This window comes from Ovis aries, chromosome 4, assembly GCF_016772045.2.
Source record: "Ovis aries strain OAR_USU_Benz2616 breed Rambouillet chromosome 4, ARS-UI_Ramb_v3.0, whole genome shotgun sequence".
In the NCBI taxonomy this organism is placed as follows: Eukaryota; Metazoa; Chordata; class Mammalia; order Artiodactyla; family Bovidae; genus Ovis; species Ovis aries.
The window spans coordinates 117,500,677-117,515,064 of record NC_056057.1 but is presented as its reverse complement, the minus strand read 5'-3'; positions in this window follow the sequence as shown (position 1 = coordinate 117,515,064).

Genomic DNA, 14,388 nt, shown 5'->3' with positions numbered 1-14,388 from the left:
GCAGTCCACGGAGTCACAGAGAGTCGGACCTGACTGAGTGCCTGAGCGTGCTGGCATGATAGTGCATTCTGTCCATCAGTGGACACATGTGATTCCCATATCTTGGCTTCTGTAAATGATGCTTAAATGAACACGAGTGTGCATATGTCTTTTGAAGTGAGTGTTTCTGTTTCCTTGTGACAAATACCCAGAAATGAAATTTCTCGATCATATGGTGGTTCCATTGTTAGTTTTTTTTAGGAAGCTCCATAGTGGGTTTTTTTTTTTTTTTCCATAGTGGCTGCACCAGTATAGGGCTTCCCTCATAGCTCAGTTGGTGAAGAGTCCGCTTACAATGCAGGAGACCCCAGTTCGATTGCTGGGTCGGGAAGATCTCCTGGAGACAGGATAGGCTACTCACTCCAGTATTCTTGGTCTTCCCTGGTGGTTCAGTTGGTAAAAAATTCCGCCTGTAATGCAGGAGACCCCAGTTCATCTCCTGGGTTGGGAAGATCCTCTGGAGAAGGGATAGGCTGCCCACTCCAGTATTCTTGGGCTTTTCTCACAAACATTGCACAAGGGTTCTCTTTTCTCCACATCCTCACCAACATTTGCTATTCTGGTTATAATAACCATTCTGACATATATGAGGTGATATCACTGTGGTTTTGACCTGTATCTCCCTGATGATGAGTTGGCCATTTGAATGTATTCTTTGGAAAAATATCTATTCAGGTCCTCTACCGTGTTGTAATCAGGTTGTTTGTTTATTTGATATTAAGGTGTATGATTTCTCTCTATATTTTGGATATTAGTCCTTTATCAGATAATATGAGTTATGAATGTTTTCTGCCATCTGGCAGCCTGCCGTTTCATTTTGCTGATTGTCCTCTTTGCTGTGAAGAAGCTTTGCAGTTTGATATAAGACCACTTATTTACTTTTACTTTTGTTGCCTTTGGTTTTGGGGTCAAATCCAAAAAAACCTATTACCAAGCCCCATGTCATTTATGTTTTCTTCTAGGCGTTTTACGGTTTCAGGTCTTACATTCACATCTTTAATGCACAGTGCGTTAATTTTTGTGTGTGGTGTAAAATACTGGCCCAGTTTCATTCTTTCGTGTATGAGCATCCAGTTTTCCCAGCAAACCTTATGAAAGAGACAGAGCTCTCTATTCTGCTTCATTGATCGATGTCTGTTTTTATGCCAATACCATACTGTTTGGATTACCAGAGCTTTGTAATAAAGTCACGGCTTATGATGTCTCCAGATTTATTCTTCTTTCTCAAGATTGCTTTGGTTATTTAGGGCTGGCCTTCTTTGATTCCATCCAAATGTTAGGATTGCTCAGTTTCTGTGGAAAATGCCATAGGAACTTTGATAGGGATTCCATTGCATCTGTAGATTGCTTTGGGTGGTATGGACATTTTAACCATATTAATTCTTCCAACCCATGCACACAGAATACATTCCCATTTATTTGTGTCTTCTTCAGTTTCTTTCATTAATGTCTGATAGGTTTCAGGGTACAAGTCTTTCACTTCCTTGGTTAAATTTATTCATAGGTATAGGACAAAATTTTTTAACCTGTCATTTTCCTAGCTTCCTTTAAATTATCTCTGAAAATAGAAAGTGGGATGATATGGATTAAATGTTAAATTAATAGATACATAATTCTGCTAGTAGACAATGTTTTTCCTAACACTCAACCAACAGTATCAGCCAAAACTACCTGCTTGGCACACCTGTGTTCTCTATTCCTGCCTAGCCTCTGGCAGAAAGACCTACAGAAAAGACAGGGCTAAAAGCAGGCATAAAGAGGAGACATGGTATGGAATCAAAGCAAAGCAGCTCTGAGTTCAGCAGTGACTGTTCAGTCTTTGCAACTCGTCTAGCCTTTGACCTAAGACACTGAAGAAAAAAAAAAAAAAAGAATGAAGATAGATAAAGCAGAGCCTGGGAGAAAGAAAGAAACCAAGAATATGGGGGGAAGTGCTTGAAACGGAGGAGGCGCAACTGTCATAATATTTTGGGATTTTAAATGTTCTGGGAAAATCAGACTAGAAATATCTGAAGATGGCGCTGACATCAGAACCCCTCTCCTCACCCTCACCTTTAAAATGGTTTTCCCTCTGCTGCATTTATGAGCATGGGATGCGGGTGTGGTCCTGTATTTATCAGTAAGTGTTGGGCTGTCTCTCCAGTTTTTACAGTTGTATTTCCAGGTGGTTTTTTTTTTTTTTCCTAATCTATGAGAAGAGCATATTATCTCATAGTTTGGTGAAAATACTACGGCGATAGTATTTCTGTTCGTTTTCAGCAGATAGGATCTGCCATGCTCCGAGGCAGCCACACCCCAGGGACAGTATTTTGCTACATGTGGACCCATGGACATTATTTAACTCCAACAGGCTCTCTCCAAACCTGCTACCGCAGAGCCATTGTTTGGTCCATTCTTCTGCTCCCTCCTTAATTTATGTATCGCTGGCGTCAGAGACTGCTTTGACTAAAGCAGCTTTGACTTAAGTTGAGGCTTTTGGCACAATGTTCAGCTTCACATTTGACATCAGGTAATATTTACAACAGAAAAACAGATCCATCATGTCATTTTATCAGTGTTCATGTCTTGTAACTTATTACTAGAAGTTTAACTTTGGCGAGGTGAATTTTCGCCGTAAGGAAATGCAACATGTGAAATTCCTTATGTGTAAAAGTGAAAGTCAAGGTAACTTTGAGTTCTCCAGAAAAGCAAAATACACGTGTGTATGTGTGTGTGTGTGTGTGTGTGTGTGTGTGTATGCATGACTTCTCAGGTGATACAGTGATAAAGAATCCACACGCCAATGCAGAAGGCACAGAGATGCAGGTTCAATCCCTGTCTTGGGAAGATCCCCTGGGGCAGGAAATGGCAACCTGCTACAGTGTTCTTGCCTGGGAATCCCATGGACAGAGGAGCCTGGTGGCCACAATTCATGCAGAGTCAAACATGACTGAGCAACTAAGCACCCACATGCACACGCGCACACACACACACACATATACACACACATATACTCTATGTGCTTCCCTGGTAGCTCAGCTCGTAAAGAATCCGCCTGCAGTGCAGGAGACCCTGGTTCAGTTCCTGGGTCGAGAAGATCCCCTGGAGAAGGCATAGGCTACCCACTGTAGTATTCTTGGGCTTCACTGGTGGCTCAGATGGTAAAGAATCCACCTGCAATGTGGAAGACCTGGGTGGGTAAGATCCCCTGGAGGAGGGCATGGCAACCCACTCCAGTATTCTTGCCTGGAGAATCCCCATGAACAGAGGAGCCTGGTGGGCTACAGTCCATGATGTCATAAAGAGTCAGACATGTCTAAGCAATTAAGCACATATATTCTATAATACATACATTTATATATGTATACAATAATTATATGTAAATACATATAGATGTACATATGCATATATATTGTCATATATAAATACATATATATAATCTAATGCATTGTAGGAGATTGGCTCACACAGAGGCTGTCAGGCCCTGAAATCTAGAGTCGGCACACTGGGGACCCAGAAGAAGCAGCTGTGTAAGTTCCACTCCAAAAGTCAGCAGACTCAGGACTCAAGAAAAGTTGATGTTTCAATATGAGTCTGAATGCAGGGAAACACTGATGTCCCAGCCCAGTGCAGTCAGGGAAGGGCTCCCGCTTTCTCAGCGTTTCTGGTCTATTCATGTCTTCAGCTGAGGGCATGAGGCCCACACACGTTAAGGAGGGCAATCTGCTTTACCCTGTGTACTGACTCAAATGGTAAAGTCATTAAAAAAAAAAAAACCACCTTCACAGAAATGTCCAGAATAATGTTTGAACAAACAGATGGATGCCCCATGGCCCAGGCAAGTTGACTGGTAACCCTAACCATCACTGTGCATAGGAAAAGGGTGATTGTTCTCATCACAAACCAGTCCTTACCCACAGCTTAATTCACTACTGACGATCTTTAAAATCTGAGCTTTCTTACTATATTGAAAACATCATTCATCCTGTATACTTTGATCTACCCATAAATGTTCAGGAAGATATCTTCTGACAAACATGTGATCTGCCAATATTTATTTTAAAAATTGCCCAAGAATGATAACAATGGTTTACAGAAAAATTTAGAAATTAAACAAATTAACTTGAAAAATATGTAGCAACAGTTAGCAGTATGCCAAACACAGTGATTTTATTATAGAAAACGTTCTTTATCCTCAAGAATTTTATGGGGTCAAGTGGGAGACATAAAAGTTAATAATATTAACAACAAAATTAAGAACATAAGTAATAAGTCATGTGGAGTGTTTAGGCAAATATCAGAGAAAATGAAAACAAATGGTGACATCTGAAACACACCTCAAAGAAGGACATAAATACAGCAATTAGAGAATCATGGAAGCGGGGCAAAGGAGGGCCAGCAGAGGAACTTCAGAGGTCGTCCGGCAGCAGCACACAGAAGCAGGGGCGGGCGATGGAGACACAGCGGACAGGCACTCTAAGGCCAGCAGTGACAGCCCTGAGCCAGCTCCCCTGAGAGATGGAGTGAAAAGGCTGCAGCCCCCAGGCGGTAAATGCCTTGGAGATCTATGTCTTAAAAACCAATGTCTTCTCACAGAAACAGCCTAAATGTCCACCAACAGAGGAATGGAAACAGACAAAGCGGTACATACTACACACTATGGAATATTACGCAGCCAGGAAAAGGAAAGAATGTCATTTGCAGCAACACAGATGGGCCTAGAGATGGTCATGCTGAGCGAGATAAGTCAGACGGGGAAGGAGAGATAGCCCATGACATCCCTCACACGTGGAGTCTAAAGAGAAACGGTACAAACGAACACATTAACAAGACAGTAGGAGACTCACAGACGCAGAGAAGGCGCTTACAGTGATCGGGAAGGGAGGACGCGGGAAGGGACAGTTAGGGAGTGTGGGATGGACAGGTACACTCTGCTATCTTTAAACTGATAACCAACAAGGTCCCACTGTGCAGCGCAGGGAGCTCTGCTCAGTGTCACCCAGCAGCCTGGATGGGAGGTGAGTTTGGGGGAGAATGGCTACATGCGTATGGATGGCTGACTCCCTTCGCTGTTCACCTGAAGCTATCACAACATTGTTAATCGGCTACAGCCCAGTCCAAATTAAAAAGCTAAAATAATGAATGTCTTCTCCTTCAAGCTGGGCTCCAAGGGCAACGAGCCCAGGCAACTGGGCAGCTCATGCATGAACTCCGAGCAGAAGCTGTAAAGCAATGGACAGTGTGGCAGGGAGTCTGCGTGACTCATTTGTGCGTCCCTGATGTAAACCCAGTAAGACTCGCGTCAGCCCTGCTTGCATCTGACATTTCTCAACCGTCCCTTCACAGCCATGCCCTGGCACATCACCAAGACATGGGGACAAAATCTGGCACCAACTCAGTGGTAAATGCAGCATTAGAACTGCCATGCTGGACGCTGTAAATCAGCTCAACTGCAACAGAAAATGTTTAAACATTTTTAAAATAAAATAAATAAATTTCTCAGTGGTAAAAATCTTCTTGCTAATGCAGCAGACTGCAGGAGACGTGAGTTTGATCCCTGGGTCAGGGAGATCTCCTGGAGGAGGAAATGGCAACCCACTCCAGTATTCTTGCCTGGAAAAATCTCATGGACAGAGGAGCCTGGCAGGCTATGGGATTGCAAAGAGTCGGGCACGACTTAGCGACTAAGCATGAGGACGCTGCTCTAGCAGTTAACCTTTCTTACAGCTACAGTGGTCCTTACAGCAACTTCTCTTGTGTATTTATCTGCATGTCAGCTTCCCTGTTCCAGACACAGGGCACATGCTGTCTGGGTTCTCTTGGTGTCCTCAAGCTCTCAGACTGTGATGGGACTTTGTTCAGGGACTTCCCTGGTGGTCCAGCGGTTAATAATCTGCCTTGCAATGCAGGGGACAGGAGTTCAATCCCTGGTCAGGAAGCCAGGATCCCACGTGGATCCGGTGGATCAACTAAGCCCACGCACAAACACTGAGGCCAGCAGCACCACAGCTAGGAAGTCCACGCGCCACAAGGAGAGATCCTGCACTGCCCCCACGAAGATCCCACAGGCCGCAGCTCGTGCCCGACACAGCCAAGCACATACATAGCCACAGAAAAGAGTGCCTGTTCAACGTGAGCGTCCTGAACAAATGGAACAATGAAGGGAAAGCATGCTGCTTTTCTTCCCACTGCACACGCGGCAAGAACTGACATCACACAGCGTTTCACTCTCTCTCCTGAACATAGTTATACTGCCTGACTGATGAAAAAGATGTCAGAGACATCTCTAGTGTGTTTGTAAGTGACGTGAAAGTGTTAATCGCTCAGTCGTGTCCGACTCTTTGCAGCCCCATGGACTGTAGCTCACCAGGCTCCGTGGGCTTTTCCAGGCAAGAATACTGGAGTGGGTTGCCATGCCCTCCTCCAGGGAGTGTGTTTGCAAATGACCTTCCAAATTTAATTAGGAGACCTTTTATCTTTGGCAACATTTTCCCCTTCCAATGTAGACCAGGAGTCACTGGAACTGGGTACGTTCATCTTTGTCTCTGGCTTCGCTCAGCTGAACAGTGTTTTCCCTTGCCCCACTGACATCATGGACTTCTCAGGAACGAGATGATTCTGACCCGTGCTCTCTAAGAGAATATGGACTCTAGTAGTAACTTTTTAAAGTGTTTATTTATTTGGCTACAGCAGGTCTTAGTTGAGGCACATGGGATCTTTACTTGTACGATGCTGCACAATATGGGACCTAGTTTGCTGAGCACGGTTCAAACCCAAGGCCCCCTGCATTAGGGGTGGGAAGTCTTAGCCCTGGACCACCAGGGAAGTCCTAGTCTTCTGCTTTGGGTGATAGACTCCGATGCCCAAAACACCTACAGGTTGGAGGTTTTTCTCTCCTCAGACTTGTCTCTGAACGTTAATGGGTACGTTCTACTACATGGACAGAGGAGCCTGGTGGGCTGCAGTCCCTGGGGTCGCAGAGAGTTGGACACAACTCAGCGACTAAATGACAACTGCAGCTGCTGCTGCTGCTAAGTGGCTTCAGTCGTGTCCGACTCTGTGCGACCCCAGAGACGGCAGCCCACCAGGCTCCCCCGGCCCTGGGAGTCTCCAGGCAAGAACACTGGAGTGGGGTGCCATTTCCTTCTCCAATGCATGAAAGTGAAAAGTGAAAGTGAAGTCACTCAGTCGTGTCCGACTCTTAGCGACCCCATGGACTGCGGCCCAGCAGGCTCCTCCGTCCATGGGATTTTCCAGGCAAGAGTACTGGCGTGGGTTGCCATTGCCTTCTCCAGGGGATCTAACCGACCCAGGAATCGAACCTGTGTCTATTGCATATCCTGTATGGGCAGGCAGATTCTTTACCACTGGGCTACCTAGGAAACCCTAATCATATCACGATCCAACATTTTAGGCTAAAACCATAGCTATTCTACTGGCTTACCTCACCACCTCCTCACCCCAATGAAGACCTCCTGATTTATATTTTGTGGCTATTAAATAACATCTTCTTAATGACCTGTAAGAAGTATTCACTATTGATAGCCCTTTTATACATTAGGGAAATTTATAAAAAGAAGCTTTGTAAATAAACAAATTACTGAAAAATAGGAGCAGTTAAGTATATGAAAATCCTATTATCCTTAGGCAACGTAAAATTTCTTTACATGACATCCGTTAAAGAAAACCAGGAGGGCACAGTACATATTTTAGAGTTCCTATGGAACATTTTTTAGAAAAGAATAGCCCAACACTTACAGACTGAAAGTAATGGACACAGAACATGTCTGTAGGTAAGAAGAGGGACTTGAATTTGCTCCTAAGATCATGCATTCGCTTTAGCCCCTGAGCTGGGAACACAAAGATCTCTTGACTTTCCCCAGGGTTCTTTGCTCTGAGCCCAAGATTATAAATGCCCATAAAGGAACAGAAAGCTGAATGATTGTCAGGAAACTGTCATCCGTCTCAGCAATCAAGAAGAATCAATCCTGAGTGTTTTGGAGTTGCAGGCTCACTGCCGATCTACAGCGGAAGCACTCATACCACACCTTATTTCTTCCCTGCTAAAAACGCCACAAGCAGACTTCACAATGACCTACAAAAATGCGAGTTTGACTCTTTCGTCTTTCGACAAAAGTAACATTAACTCAAGCCACAAGAAGTTGTCATTTCACATCCACTAAAATTGTTACAATAAAAAAGTCTGATAATAGCAACTGTTGATAAGCACGTGGAGGAACGGGAAGCCCTGCCAACTACATGCTGGAACATGCCATGGGCGTTTGCCGTCCCCCTCTACAAGGATTAAACCCTGTGCCACTGCAGCTGCTGGCCTTCAGCACCCCCTGAAAGGAGTTCAGGGTGAAGAGCACAAATAGGCGTCTGTGTTCTGGGAAGACTGGCAGGACTAGTCTTTGGATAGTTAGATATTTTTAAGTGCTGATTTTATGAGCCCAATTTTTGTATCTCCTCATATCTAGAAAAGCACTAAAACCCTTCATGGTGACAACCATTTCTTGTGACTAGCAAAGCTTCAAGAAACTAGTAGAAACTTTATGGAAAAATATGTGTTTGATTGCAGGCATCCTCCCTTCACCAAAATCAGATATATACTGTCCTTCTCCTCCTGCCCTCTTTGGATCAGTTCCTCAGAGCTATTTGAGGTGCTGTCTCCTGGGCTACAGTCCTCATTTTTCCCCCAAATAAACCTTAACTTGTAACTCTCACATTATTCACTTTTTTTAAGTCAACAAGCCCCACCTCCCCACCATCTGCAAAAGGAAGAAAAGATGGGGACTGAATTAATAATCAGTCATGGCTGCAAAACCAAGATGTCATGAAAATCTCTACTCACGGGGGTTCAGGGTGCTTCTGTGTTGAAGAGCACATGGAGGTCCAGGGAGGGTGGTGGACCCAGGGAGGACACAGGAGCCCCAAGCCCCTTCCCCAGACTTCACTTTGTCTGTGCACCTCTTCTGTGCCTGCCCACCCGTGTCCTTTCTCATCTCCTTCACAAGAAACAAGGAAATGTCAGCAGTGTATTTCCCTGAGTCCTGTGAACAGTTATACCAAAATTGCTGAGCCCAAGAAGGGGTTCATGGACCCCTGATTTGTAGTTAAGTTGGATAGAAGGTAGGCAAAGTGGGGACCCACTACTTGTGGCTGGCATCTGCATTGGGGACAGTCTTCTGAGTCTAAGTGTCTCACCTGTGGGGTCTGTGTAGACAGTGTCAGAACCAAACTTAACCATAGGGCGTGACATCTGGAGGTCTGGAGGGCAGACTGGTGTAGGAAAAGCCCATGTGCATTCAGCATCAGAAATGTTCTGTGTAGAGAAAGAAAATGTCCCCTTTTAGGGCTTTTGCTCTAAAGAATTTCTCTTAATACCACCAAACTGTCCTCTGGGCTATGGCTTTTCCAGTAGTCATGTACAGATATGAGACGCGTGGAGCATAAAGAAGGCTGAGAACCGAAGAATTGATGCTTTTGAACTGTGGTGCTGGAGAAGACTCTTGAGAGACCCTTGGACTGCAAGGAGATCAAACGAGTCAATGCTAAAGGAAACCCACCCTGAATATTCACTGGAAGGACTGATGCTGAAGCTCTAATACTTTGGCCACCTGATGCAGAGAGACAACTCACTGGAAAAGACCCTGATACTGGGAAAGACTGAGGGCAGGAGAAGTGGGTGACAGAGGATAGGATGGTTGGATGGCGTCACTGACTCAATGGACATGAGTTTGAGCAAGCTCTGGGAGCTGGTGAAGGACAGGGAAGCCTGGCGTGCCCCACCCATGGACTCAGAAAGAGTCAGACATTCTTTAGTGACTGAATAACAACAACAACAAAAATCTGTGTACCCTGAGGAACTCATTAAAAAGTAGTTTTCATTCATTAATTCATTCATTAAAAATAAGTTCAATGATGTCATCAGAAGCATCTCCTTTCCATTACCAGAATGTCCCTTTCAATGAGTAAGTTTCTCTTGGTCTTGAGGCTAGAACAAGGTTTGCTCTACCTGGTCAGGTGGTGTGTTTTGTGGATAATATATTCCACAATATATACTGTGGAAAGGCATCCCATTGTCTTTCTCTAGTTGTGCTGAATCCATAGCTCATGGTAGAAATTTTAGGGAATATAATTTATCTTCAAACCCAACTCCTGGCTTCTTAATTTTCCAGCTTCTATTTCTCCTTCAGGCTCCCCTCGTGGCTCAGACAGTAAAGAATCTTCTACAATGCTGGAGATCCAGGTTTGATCCCTGGGTCGGGGAGATCCCCTGGAGAAGGGAATGACAACCCATTCCAGCATTCCTGCCTGGAGAATTCCATGGACAGAGGAGCCTGGCAGGCTACAGTCTATGGGGCTGCAAAGAGTCAGCCACGGCTTCTTTACCCTTCACCCACACTTTCTTCATCATCTTATGCGACAGTGCAATTTTTGAATGATCTGTATCTTTCAGATATGCCAGGTGCATTAGAGAATAATGGTATTTATGGAGAATCAATTACCATTTACTTATATTAAGCCTGGGAAATCCCATGGGCATAGGAAACTGGCTGGCCACAGTTCATGGGGTCGCAGAGAGTCAGACACACCTGAGCATGCACAGGCGTGCATATTACTGGCCAGATATGTCCTACATAGAAAAGTGTAGCTGTGCAGAAAGTTTTAACTGTAGGACTATTAAATTCAACTATGATTTTAAATATTTTAACAGCAGGGGTTCCATTTTATATGCGCAAATTATAAATATATCCATAGTTTATGATAACTATTATTGTTAAGAGTATTAATCCCACTGTCAGATTTATATAAAGTCTTTTCTTCTAGTGTAGAAAATTAATTAATCTAAAAGTCTCTAATTGTCCACATATGATTTAAAAGGAAGCATTATCGGTGATAACTGACTAGGAGCATTTAGCAAGTGGTGAAATAGCTGCGAGACCATCATTTCCATTTCTGATATGGGGAAGGATAATAAAAATGCAATTCTGTAACACCTGCTACTTTACTAAGCAGCTCAGTAATCTTTTTAAAATTACCATATTCTGCATAATTAAAACAGGGCTATGGAAGCAAGGAGCATTCACTTCTGCCTGCTTTGTGGGCATATTATGGGTGCCCGCGAGCATCTCCCTGCCAGCGGTTACCATGTCAGCTGTTTCGAGCGATGGGAAAAGAAGAGGATGAGGTGGAATGTTCTCTAGCTCGGAAGCCATGGAAACCATGAGGAGGGCGTGGTTTCAAGGGCGACGAGAGGGTCCAGCCTAGGACGCAGAGGTGTGCTCACACTGAGAAATGGGGAAAAGTGTTAGTAAAGGGACATTTTTATTAAAAAATTTTTTATAAGTTTGTCATTTTATTATTAACCTTTTTTTTTTTTTTTGGTTGCGCTGCTCTGCTTGTAGGATCTTCGTTTGCTGACAAGAGACAGAATCTGTGTCCCTGTGTAGTGGAATCACAGAGTCCTAACCACGGGACTGCCAGGGAAGTCCCTAAAGGGACATTTTTTAAGGCCTAAGCAAGATATGGTGAAGGGACTTCCCAGGTGGCCTGGCAGGCTACAATCCAGGGGGTCGCAGAGAGTGGAGGGGGCGGGGGGGGGGGCAGACATTGATGAGAACCGCCCCACGTGCCAGAGTATTTGAAATTTGGTCCTTTGCAAGTCTCTCCTTTAGACTGAAAGAGTGGTCCACTTTTTAAAAATCTAAATGTACTAGAATAGATAGTGCAATCTTTTTTATTACGAAGTTATTGAAGTATAGCTGATTTACAATGTTGTGTTAATTTCCACTGGCCAGCAAAGTGGGAAAGTGGACCCAGGTATACATATTGCTTTCCATATTCCTTTCAACTATGGTTCAGTCACAGGATACGGACTAGAGTCCCCTGTGCTATCCAGTAGGACCTTGCGGTTTATCCGTTCTATACGTAACAGGGGGCACCTGTTGACCCCAGATCCCCAGTCCTGTCCTCCCCCACCTCTGTGCCTGTGGCAACCACAAGCCTGTCCTCTGTGCCTGTGAGTCTGGTTTCTTTTTCGTAGAGGGTGCAATCTTTGGTTGTTCTGGAACAGCAACAGTGATCTGTCTGATGAAAATGGCAACAGGAAGAACAGCCTGCCCTTAGTGATGACTGAGGTCACAGCCACGCCCTGGGAGCTTCGCGCCCTGGCCACTCACCCCCAGCGCGCTCCTACTCAGCGCGCGCTCCTACTCAGCGCGCGCACCAGTACGTCTCCTGGTACAGACGGTAACAGCATTGCCTGTCATATCGCTTGTGAATGGTGGAGCCAGAACTCAAATCTCACACATCTCTCTTAGGGTTGCTGTCAGGTTCCCCTGGAGGAGGAAATAGCAACCCACTCCAGTATTCTTGCCTGAAAAATCCCATGGACAGAGGAGCCTGGCGGGTTAATATCCAAAGGGTCACAAAGAGTCAGACCAGAATGAGCAGACCACAGCCTGCCAAGCTCAGAACGCTGATGTCAGCTATCCAGCCCCACCCACGTTTTCCTGTGTGCCTGGGGCTAGATGGCCATCTCTCAAGGAGCTTGAGTTTCCTTGCCACTTGTCACCGACTTAGATCATCAGCCCTACTGTGTCCCCTTGGATGGGAGCCTCCTATCTTCTTGTCTGAGTCCAGCCTTGAATCAGGGGTGCAGGGTCACCTAAGGCCAAGGTGCTGGCAGATTCCAGGCCTAGTGGGGCCCTCTTCTGGGTGGCGACCTCCCTGTGTGCTCACAAGCTCTCTGTGACTCTCACGAGGGCACCAGATCCATTCACCAGGGTGCCACCCCCATGCCCTCATTCAAACCTAATCACCTTCCCCAGGCCCCGCCTCCTAACACCAGGGCATCTTGGGGAGGGGCCCCATAGGTGAGTTTTGAGAGGTCCAGTCCAGAACAACGTCTCCATCAATCCTGGAACTGGGCCCCGCCCCTTTCTCCAATTGTGCAGGCGTTTCCCACGTAGCTTAGTTGGTAAAGAATCTGCCTGCAATGCAGGAGACCTGGGTTCGATTCCTGAGTTGGGAAGATCCCCTGGAGAAGGAAATGGCAATCCACTCCAGTATTCTTGCCTCGAGAATCCCATGGACAGAGGAGCCTGGTGGGCTACAGTCCCTGGGGTCGCAAAAGTTGGACATGACTTAGCGACTAAACCACCTCCTCCATCTCTTCCCAGCCCTGCTCCATGGGTCAGGTCCGTCTGCCACCCCAGTCTCGGATCCCCTACAGAGAGACTCTGACACTCCCACAACACCAAGAGAGTTTGTGTATCATCTAGCAACTTTTAATTTTCTGATCAATTCTATGCCTTTATTCTCCTTTTGTGGGCTACGCTCCCAATGCAAAGATGCAGTCTACTAGGGAGATGCCGAAGACATATGCTCTGTCCACGGAATGCAGTTGTGTAGTTATGAATTTCTGAATGGCAGAGCAGTCCAGGGGGGCATCAGCATCACTTCCGTGCATCGTCACACACACAATAAGCTGTCACAACACAGCCCGGTGCTGCCTTAATTGTCACAGATAATGATGATGATATACGGCTTCTATTAACTCCGCCGTGTCAAGCAGGGTTCCCCCCACACACTCCCACTCAGCAATTCCTATATATGGAAAAGGAAATCAAAATCGCATCTTCATGAAACATTTCTGTTTAAAGCTGAAGGAAACAGATCCAGGTCTCCAAGGAAGTTTGCAGAGGTTTCTTGTGAATGAGAGCAGTGACTTCAATTCCTCACACAGCAAGCTGGAAATGTGCTCGCAGATAAGGTTTGCAAAGAAGCAAATGGTTCTTGGAAATACCGATCCAGGAATTATGTGACTACTTGAAGTCTTTTGTGTGAGGGGGCAGGTGGAGGTGGAAGGTGGCATCATAGAAGGGTACAGGGAGCAGAGGAGGAGGAGAACCAGCATCCCGTCCTGGTCTGGTCCAGATCTTCCCTGGAGAAAAACAGAGCTTAAGCTCCTACCAGCATCTGCCTTCCCTGGATACTGAGAACTGTCCCCCATTGCCCCACTGCAGCAGGACCAGTCCCTGGGGTGGACTGTCCTAAACTTCAAACTCAGAAACAAGAACCTTGTCCCTGGGGCTAACATTCATCTGTGCTGTGTCTTATTCCCAAATAGTGTGACCGCACATCTACACGTCATCTGCTCACTAATTTCACCAAGTGATCGCACAGAAAATTATCTTGTCATTTTTCAATCAAGAAGCATAAGAAGAAAAAACAATAAGAAGCAAAAAACCCACAACTCAAGCCAGGTTGAGGGAGGGTCCTGTACACTGCACTTAGGAGACGTTTGCTAGTGACCAGTCAAAAAGAGATGGAACCACGTATCAGTATGTGAGTGATGCTACT